Source organism: Cynocephalus volans, chromosome 7 (assembly GCF_027409185.1).
Source record: "Cynocephalus volans isolate mCynVol1 chromosome 7, mCynVol1.pri, whole genome shotgun sequence".
In the NCBI taxonomy this organism is placed as follows: domain Eukaryota; kingdom Metazoa; phylum Chordata; class Mammalia; order Dermoptera; family Cynocephalidae; genus Cynocephalus; species Cynocephalus volans.
This window is the reverse complement of record NC_084466.1, coordinates 129,290,789-129,300,411: the sequence shown is the minus strand read 5'-3', so window position 1 is coordinate 129,300,411 and position 9,623 is coordinate 129,290,789. Positions and strand designations below refer to the sequence as shown.

The window sequence follows — 9,623 nt, the reverse complement described above, 5'->3', positions numbered from 1 at the left end:
CACCTTGCAGGACCAAATGAACAGAGATGACCAGAGTACTCTTAACCCCATTATAACTGTTTTTCCTTTTTGCATTTGCAATTTGATGGTATTGTTTTCATGAGCTTCTAGAAATTTCACTTGCAAGCTTATTTTTGCTTCCCATGTTATCACCATTCCTTTTTACAGTATATCTGAGTAAATGGTTATATTTTTTAAAAGTTACATGGAGCTTTTTTGGTTTTACTGAACTTAAACATTCAACTCATTCTGTTTCTGTGATCATAATTTTTGTGATGATTTCTGACCTGATTGAAGGAAATTTGAGATCTCTGCATTTAAATATTTTAAATAGTTTAGATAGGTTTTTAAATTGTTTTTTTTTTCATAAAGTATTTATAAATTTATTTGGGGTTGTCTGGGATTGTATGAAAGAAAATTAGAACCACATGGTATTTACATTTATGTTGGTAGTTTATTGTGAGTGGCGGTTTTCTCTAGTTCTTGATACTGTGGCAGCTCTTGGAGTATTTTACAAAGTACGGCTGAAATCTATATCATCCATTACAGCTGACTTATGTGGCTAGAGTAAGAGAGAAGAGATGAAGTGGTTGTTTACTAATTTTTTTACTCCCATTAAAAATGTTTAATTTTAAGAAAACTTTAAATAAACATGATTGATCAATAGAAAAACAAACAAAACAAAAAGAAATTCTAAGCAGATAGTCATCACAGGGGAATTTCACCATCATGAAGAGGGGCCAGCTACCAGCTAGCCTCTGGTTCAGGACTCTGGTTGGACAGAGCCCTGGGCTAGCAGGGCAGGACTTTTGTGACTAGAAGATGGCCATCTGCATTCCTCCATGAGCTGTGACCAACAATGCCCACCTGGTTGTCTTTGCATGACAGCCGAGACCTATCTGATCTCTGCCCCTCACCGTGGCCTGTGACCTGTGTCTAGAGACCTGTGTCTGCTCACTCATCCAACCCAGACCTCAGGCCAGACTGGCTTAAAGCAGCCTCCTGTCCATCTCCAGTTCAGTGCCCAGCCCAGACTTCCTCCCTACTGGAGAAAACCACAGCTGTCTGCTGACCAGGCCCTCAGCAAATGCCTATTGTCTCCCTTTACCAAAACATTCCTATAGCTCAATGAGCCTATCATTATGCTACTGTTGGATTGTATAGAAGAGTTAGGGCTCCCCAGGGGCTCAGACAGCTACTGAGACAACAGCCATATACTGTGTGTGTGTGTGTGTGTGTGGGTGTGTGTGCACGCGCGCGCGCGTGCGCGCATGCATGTAACACCTACAGCTGTGTCACCATTCACATGTATTATCTCATTTGACCTTGAGGTAGAACAAATATTATTAGCCCCACTTTATAGATGAGGAAAGTGAATCCTAGTAAATATAAGCAGGTTCTTTTATCAAACATTGTGTCAGGGGCTAGAAGAATAAAATATAGTCCAGAATTCCGTGGAGCTCACAGTTTCCTGTGCTCAAGGCTACACGGGTAATAAAAATAATTCATTCTTCCAAAAATATTTATCGAGTTCCCATTATGTGTCAGGCAGTGAGCATATAAGGCAGAAGACAGACAGACTAACTAGAGTTTATTAAGCATTTGCTCTGTGCCAAGCTCTGTATTAACTACTTTACAGGTATGATATTAATCCTTGGCATAACCTTATGGCATGGGAGATGATTACAGCATCCTTGCTTTACAGATGAAGAAACTGAGGCTTGGACAGGTTGGGTGACTTGTCCAAGGGTACCCACATAGCCTAAGAGTTGCAGAACAGGAACCTGCCCTCAGGTGGCCTGACTCGTAGGCCCAGCACCTCACCTCAGAGCATAAAGCCTCTTAGTCTTTATGTTCGGACTCCAAGTCCAGTGCTCTCTCTGCCACTCTGTGTTGCCCCTACAGAACCCACCTCACTCTGGAAAGCAGATACTTCTGCCACCTCTACCAAGCCACTCCCCAGGGCTGAGGGAAGGCAGCCCCTGTTCCGGATCCTAAGATCCCAAATACCTGCCCCAGGTTCTGCAGGGCTGCCCACCCTGCCCCGGTGCTGCTCCCTGAGGCAGCTCTGCCTGCACTCCACCTCTGCCTGCACTCCACCTCTGCCTGTGTCCTCCTGTCCAGGTTGACCCCCTGCACTGATTGCTCCACTCCTGGAGCAGAGCCTGTCTTCTCTGTGGGACTAGGGTCCTGCCACCTGCCCTCCACAACTCACCACTCCTTGAGTTGTCCTGGCTTCACCCTCTGAGGGGGCTGATCCTGCATGCCCCACTTACCATGGTAAATGGCAGTGTGTAAGCCTCTCAGTTGTGATTCCAATTTCTCCTTCTTCAGTTCTCTCCCTGACCGTCCTTCATGCACACAGACACCGGACAACATTCTCCAAACCAGTATTTTGATATAATGGTACACCCTGCTCAGAATCCTTCAGTGACTCCCCATTTCCTACCAAAAAAACAAAGCCTTAGTTTACACACCAGATCTTCCACAATCTTAGCTGCCATGTACTTTTCCAGAGTGCCTTCCACGGTTTTCCACTATTCCCCAACACACGTTTCTCTGTTGTCCAGCTAATGTACCCTCTGTTCCTCAAACATATTTTTTACCCCCTGTTCCTTACATATTTTTTTGTCCCCTGATCTTTTTGGCTCATAACATTCCTTTCATAAATGTTTGACCCATATATTTCCTATTAAAATCCTATAAATCCCTCAGGTTCTATACCAAATGCACCTTCTTTACAAAGACTTTACACCAGCAAAATGACCTCTCTTTCCTCTGAAAGCTTGGGATTGTGGCCACTCCTTATTTGATGTACTAGGTGGAGACTCTCTGAGCAGAGAATTACATCATATGCCATGTGTACCCATCACAGTACCGAGCAATGTGCCTGGCCTAGAAATAGGACCCCAAAGGGTGCAATGAAGTCAATGACTAACATTGTTCTTATTCTTAAAGAGGAGTGATACATCCCTTGGCTACTTGCCCCACCATTCTGCCTCTAAATAGGCCTCCTCAATTGAAAGAGAGACAAAGACCAACAGCCTTATAGCTGGAAGCTTCCAGGTAGTTATAGCATGAAGCCATGAAGGCAAGAAAGTTTGAGTCAAGTTTAAAGTGTTTTGTGACCAAGCAGTGATTTGCCTAAATTCACAGCAAGTGGATGAACTCTGGTTGGACTCTGTGATCAACTTGTTGGTATTGCTGCCAACTCAGTGTCTCCTGCATCCCTGCAGCCTGGAACACAGGCTTGAAGATCAGGCAGGAGGTCAAGAACCACACCCAGTTCCAGAACCCAGTGAGTCAAACAGTTGTTCCGCTTTCTGTGTTCACCTCTTTCTGGGATTACTGGAGGGGAATGGGCGACCTCGTGATGTGCCTAGAGAGCACAGGGGCTTGGTGGTGCCAGGGAAGCACTGCCTTCCATGAGGAGGCCCTGGTAAGTTTGTCTCCAGGATGTGCAGACCCAGATGAGTCACTGTCATCCAGAGACACATCCCGCATCCTTCCTGGTACTTCTTCTGGAAACACATGGCTCCTGAGATGCTGCTGCTCTCACTGGCTTTGGTACTGGGCAATGGTAGGCTCCCAGCTCCTGCCTCTGAGATGGACAGGTGACCCAGCCTGGGCCCATCAGAGCTCTTCCTGGGGTTTTCCACACTGGAGCTGAGGAAAGAAAGCATCTTCCACTCTGCTGCTGAAGCTGCAATGTGGGGCTGGTTCGGCCACAGCTGAAGCCTTGTGAAGAAGGATGGTGGGAGAGAATGAGGCCCGCAGACAGTGAAGGAGGAAGGAGGAAGGAAAAGGAGGTCCTGGCACCTTCCTGAGTCAGAGCCCTGGTACCATTCACCCGGAGGCCTAGCCCCACCCTGGCTGTTCCTGCAGTTGGAACATTTGAACCAATAAATTCCTCAGCTAGTTCAGGTTGAGAGTTTGTCACTTGGAACCAAAGAATCCTGATGAACACAGCCACCATCTGTCCCCTGAATCCCTTCTTTGAGAGTTTAGGGATCCCTGCCTCCCTGTCTTCCTCTTTCCCTGGAAACACACATTGAGGGATGGAGTCATGGTCTTCTTCATTATCATCAACAACATCAACATCAACAAACAAGACTGAGCACCTGCTCTTTGCTGGCATTGTCCTAGGTATGGTGGGGGATAGAGCCGTGTATGATAGTCTCTGCCTTCTGGGTGCTTCTGTGTTCATCAAAATATAAGAAATTCCAAGGGCACAGAGCACATGCTGAGCACAGATCTTTTTTAGAACAAGGCATAAATCAGTCAGTCTGTGTGGAGTTTTTACAGAACACAGGCACTCATCACTGCAGATTATTCTGACCTTTTGCTACCAGACATCCCTTTCTTGAAAAACCAACCACCCCTTAGAACAAAAGGTTTTTTCTCTTTTATCTGAAGGTAACCTTCTTCAATACAGCACTCTATTATGGGGTCTTCTCCACTCTGGCCAGCTCCTAAATCAGGATTAAATCTGCTTGTTGTGGTGGTTTCTGGGACGCCCTTTCCAACCCCATCCAATTTACACTGCTGTGGAAACTCCAGCCTAGATTTCTCATTATGCCCAGAACCCTCCCATCACCAAAGACTCCATTCCTTGAAACTAATACCTGGTCTCAGGATATATCCTGTTCCAGGATACAATCTGTGAATCTCCTGTTTGAATGCCTTCCCATATGTTTTCTGGTCCTATTTAACTTCAATGGCTTTCAAAGAATTAACTGTGTAAAAAGGAAAAAAGAGTATTACACACATTTCCAAAGAAATGAGCTATGCTCAAGGGTGTACATTCAAAATGGAAAATATTTCGAAATGGCTAGAAAGAGTAGAAAAACAGAATTTTCTGGAATCCCTTTCTTATTACCCTTCCACCCTCAGGCTCTACACAGATCCTCAGATACTCTGAGATCCAAGTACCAACCCAACTGAATCCAGGCCTCCCCAGGGGAGACCTGTCTACTGTGAATTCAAATGGCTATTCTAGAAAATTCTAATGATTTATGAATCATCATTTTCTCTACTTTCCGGAGATAAATTCCTCTTCCTGTGTAGGCCTGAAATGATAGGTCATCATGACCTAGTTTCTTTTCCAAAAACCTAGGAGATTAAAAGCAATTTATTATTTCTCACAATTCTGTGGGTCAGGAATCTGGGCAGGGCTCAGCTGGGTGGTTCTCATGCTCCACATGACATCAGCTGGTGTCACTCTTTCAGCTGCATTCAGCTGTCAATGGGCTGGGCAGGAAGGCACCAGAAGTCTTTCCTCACATGTCCAGTGCCTCAGCACTCTTCCATGTGGCCTCCCCATGGGGCTAGCTTGGGCTTCTCCAGAGCATGGTGGTCTCAAAGCAGTCAAATTTCTTACATGCTGACTGGCTTCCCCCAGAGACAAACTGGAAGCTGCTAGGCCTCTTAAAGGCTAGGCCCAGAGCTGGTCCAACATCACTTACACCATATTCCACCAATTAAGGCAAATCACAAGCCAGCCCACATTCAAGAGGATGAGAAATAGACTCCACCTCTTGGTGGGTGGAGTAACACATGTATACAGAGAAGAAAGGAAATGATAATGGTCATATTTAGAGACCACCTACCACATTCCTTTTACCACTGAACTCACTGAAAGGGCACATGCTCTTGCTTATTTCTTAGCCTTAGATTAATTAAATCCCTATCTATAGAACACTGTTCTCATCTTGAGTGGCTCTTTTTGGTCTCTTTTTTTCCCAAAGGTTATCTCGCCTCACAATCTCCACTTTAAGACCTGACATTCAACCTTCATTCTCCCTGAAATACTTGTTTTAGGAAACTGTGTATTCCCAAGTACTGACCCCAAATGAATTTTTACCAAACCTTCTTCTAATTTTTTGTTGTATATGATAATGGTCATTTAAAACTTGTAATACACTCATGATATAAGGCTGACACCCCTGTAGACCCAGGGTTGGCTTTTTTTCCTGTAAAGAGCCAGATGATTAATACTTTCAGCTTTCAAGCCATACTGTCTCTGTTGCAACTACTCAACTCTGTTGTTTAGCCAAAGCAGCCATAGACAATAGGTAAATGAATGGCGTGTCTGTGCTCCAGTAAGACTTTATTTACAAAAGTAGGCAGCAGGCCAGATTTGGCCCACAGGCCACAGTTTGCTGCTCCCTGCTTTAGAACAAGGCATAAGTTTGTCTTGCAGTTTGTTCTAATGATTAGCTGTCTGGATTTCAGAAAGTCACATTTCTCTGAAACTCACTTTTTTAATCTTTACAATGAGGGCATTGAAGTGACCAAGTATAAAATACCCCTTTATGCCCATAGTTGTTAAAATGCAACACAACTTTAAAAATCTTTAGAAGAAATGCCCAAGATGCCCACAAGATGGGATTGTTTCTCTACGACAATATCTCGGAGTCCTGTTTATATGTCCATGACTTTGAATCTTCCTAGGGGTCTCTCCATTTGTCTTTATAGGTCTCCAGATCCCCTTTTCCATGTGTCTCTGTTCTACAGGGGTCGGTCTCTTTACCTGTGTTTATGTGCATGTTTTTCTCTCTCTGTTTAAAGGCTTCACTGTCCTGCATTTCCATTTTTGCATATTCTGCGTGTCTCTGTCTTGCATTCTTTGTGCATAGATACGTCGTCTCTTCTTTCTGCCCTGCCTCTCTCCCTTGACTATAATGTTGAATAGAGATATTTTTTCACTTTTTAATGAAAAAAATGTTTTAACAAAAACAAGTTTCCTGTTCTGAATTTTCAAAATAGGTAGCATGTTTTTTTCTTTAGTTTTTTTTTTTCTTAAGTAGCATATTTTATATATCTTTCAAATCTAAAAAAAGTTTCTATTTCTGTAAATTGAGATATCATATGTAAATTAGTTAGCACAGTATAGAGTAGGTACTCAATGATTACATTCTTTTATCTGGCTTCCCCTTAATACGACTGCCTAAGTGATTTTTTTTTCCATATGGGTCAACGATTCTGAACAGAATATAAGTCGATCCTCTATATCTATAACACTTTGTTGTTCTCTCTCCCCCTTACTCAGGATACCAACTCTTGGCATCCTTTTTGTCATTAACGTGTTTGTACATATGTTCTGGGAATTATGAAAGTGGAGGGTCAAAGACCAAACTAAAGACTGGAGGTTCAGTTGACCTTTCATTCAGCAACTTGTACCTCCCTAGGAAACTTCTCTTCCATCCACTCTACACATGTACTGTCACTATGCATGGGATGATGGGGACTCAGTAGTGAACAAGACACAGTCGCCACCTTCATGAAGCTTGTGGTTTACTGGGAGGAGTAAGCAATAACTAATAGAGCAAACAAGAGCAGGGGACTGGATGCAGTGACTGGGATACCAGCAAGGGGGAAGATCTCTCTAAGGAGCTGCCTTTTAACGTGAGTCCTAAAGGATGAGAAGGAGCCAGCTGTGGGACAGGAAGGAGGGAAGTAGAATGAGAGTGTTCTGGGCAGAGGGAGCCATCCTGCAAGAGATCCCTGGCTGGGCACATGCCTGGTGGGACAGCCAGAGCTGAAAGGAGCCCAGGGGGCTGGAGGAGGTCAGTGAGGTGGAGGAGCAGCCGTGCCAGGCTCCTGGGCCAGGAGTGATCATGGCTCTGGTTTCATGCCAACACAATGGAAAGCTACCAAAGGGTTTTAGGCAGGAGGATGGCATGATCTGATTTTTGTATTAAAAAGATGACTCTGCTGCAGTGTGGGGGAATTAGATTGGGAGGTGGCAAGTGTGGAAGCATAGAAAGGAAGCTCTTCAGAGATGGTGGTAGTAGGGGAGGAAAGAAGAGAAAGGATGTGAAGTATTTTAGGAGGTAACAAGGACAGGATTGGCTGGTGAATTAGATGTGAAGACAAGGGGAGGGAGAGCCAGGGCTGACGCCAGGCTTCTGCCTTTAGTACTTGGGGGCTCACTCGGGGAGGCAGGGCTGAGCCAATCGATAGTTCCCTTTTGGACAGGTTCCATCAGAGGTGGCTGTGGCACTTGCAAGCGGCACGTCAGGTGGGCAGTCAGATACATGAGTCTGAGTTTGGATTGGGGACTGGGATTGGAGATGTAAATCTGGGAGGTGTCAGTCATGGGAATGAATATTAACCCCTTGTGAAAGGGGAGAGAAAGAAGGGGAGAGGGCCCAGGGCCAGGCCTGGGGACTCCAGCATTAAGAGCGTGGAAGAATCTGCACAGAGGGAAGGAGAGGAAGCAGAGAGAAGGCAGGAAACCCACGGCTGCCATCCTAAGTCCAGGAGGGGAGAGTTTTCAGAGGAGAGTGGCAGGGCAGAGGCAGAGAAGGCAGCAACTACACCATGTATAGCCAAGAGGCCAAGGGAGATGAGGACAGAAAGGGTGTCCCTAGATGTGGCCACAGGAAAGCCACCGATGACAGGAGCAAGGCTGGCTCTGGTGGATTTGGGGTGGAAGGTGTATTTGGGTGGGGAAAACATGTGGTGGGAAAGTAGAGACAGCTTGTGAAGACAGCTTTTTTAAGAAGTCAAGTTATAAAGAGGAATAAAGAAATATTCCTGTAAAGGATGAGCAATCAAGGGTGGGATGTTTGGGGATGAGAAATAGTGGAGCATGTTTGCAAACTATCAAAATGATCACTGGAGAATGAGATTGTGCCTTGGGATTTTTTTTTTTTTTAAAAATAATGATAAGAACTTATAATTGTGTAACTCCTCACAGTTTACCAAGTGTCATCACACACGCTCTTGCGCTTAATCCTCACAGCCATCCTGTGAGGTGTGTGGCAGTCTCGAGTTACAGATGAGCAAGCTGAAGCTTAGAGGAACTGAATGACAAGCTCAAGGTCAGATCCAGAAAACAGCAGGGCCAGGACACCGCCCCCAGGCTGTTCTGGGCTAACCCCAGGCCCCCTCCTCTCCCCAGCAATGCTGTCCCTATGGATGGCACCCACAGCCAGGACCGGTGGTGCCCTTGGTGATGTCTCTCAAGCAGAATTTACAGTTGCCACCAAGCCAATTGCTTCTGCCTGCTGCCCACCCTTTGATACTCAGAAGCCACAGCTGCTCTTTAAGAACATGGGCCTGAGCCAGTCCGTGGCTCACTTGGGAGAGCATGGTGCTGACAACACCAAGTCAAGGGTTGAGATCCCCTTACCAGTCATCTTTTGAAAAAAAAAAGAACATGGGCCCTTGTCCCACTTCCTGGCTCCATTTAACAGAGCTTCAAAGCCTCCTAAATTTCTAGAAGTGCCCAAAAATTTCTGGCAGGTGTCGGAGAGAGTAATGCCCTATAGCTTAAATCTGGCTCCACAGGCTTGTCAGCTTGGGGACTGACACCACAGTGACTGTGGGCATGCCATCTAACCTCTGCACCTCAGTTTCCACATCTGTAAAACAGGGACGTTAATAAGACCTCCGTCCTACGACTGTTGTGAGGATGAAATGAGATAGTGGGAATAAGGCACTTAGAACAGTGCTTGGCACGTGGTGACTGCTCTATTCACGTTCCCCATGATTATTTTTATTCATTCATTCACTCACTCACTCATTCTTGCATCAAACAGACATATGTTGAGCACCCTCTCGATGCCAAGCGTTGCTGTAAGCACAGAAAATGCAGAGATGCATCCACTCCACAT

General features: G+C 45.2%; 1 protein-coding gene across 1 annotated transcript in view; it reads left to right on the top strand.

Moving 5' to 3' along the window:
- The window catches only part of CRTAC1 (cartilage acidic protein 1), a 164,667-nt gene that overhangs the window by 75,382 nt on the left and 79,662 nt on the right, over nt 1–9,623 (top strand). The window lies entirely within an intron of this gene.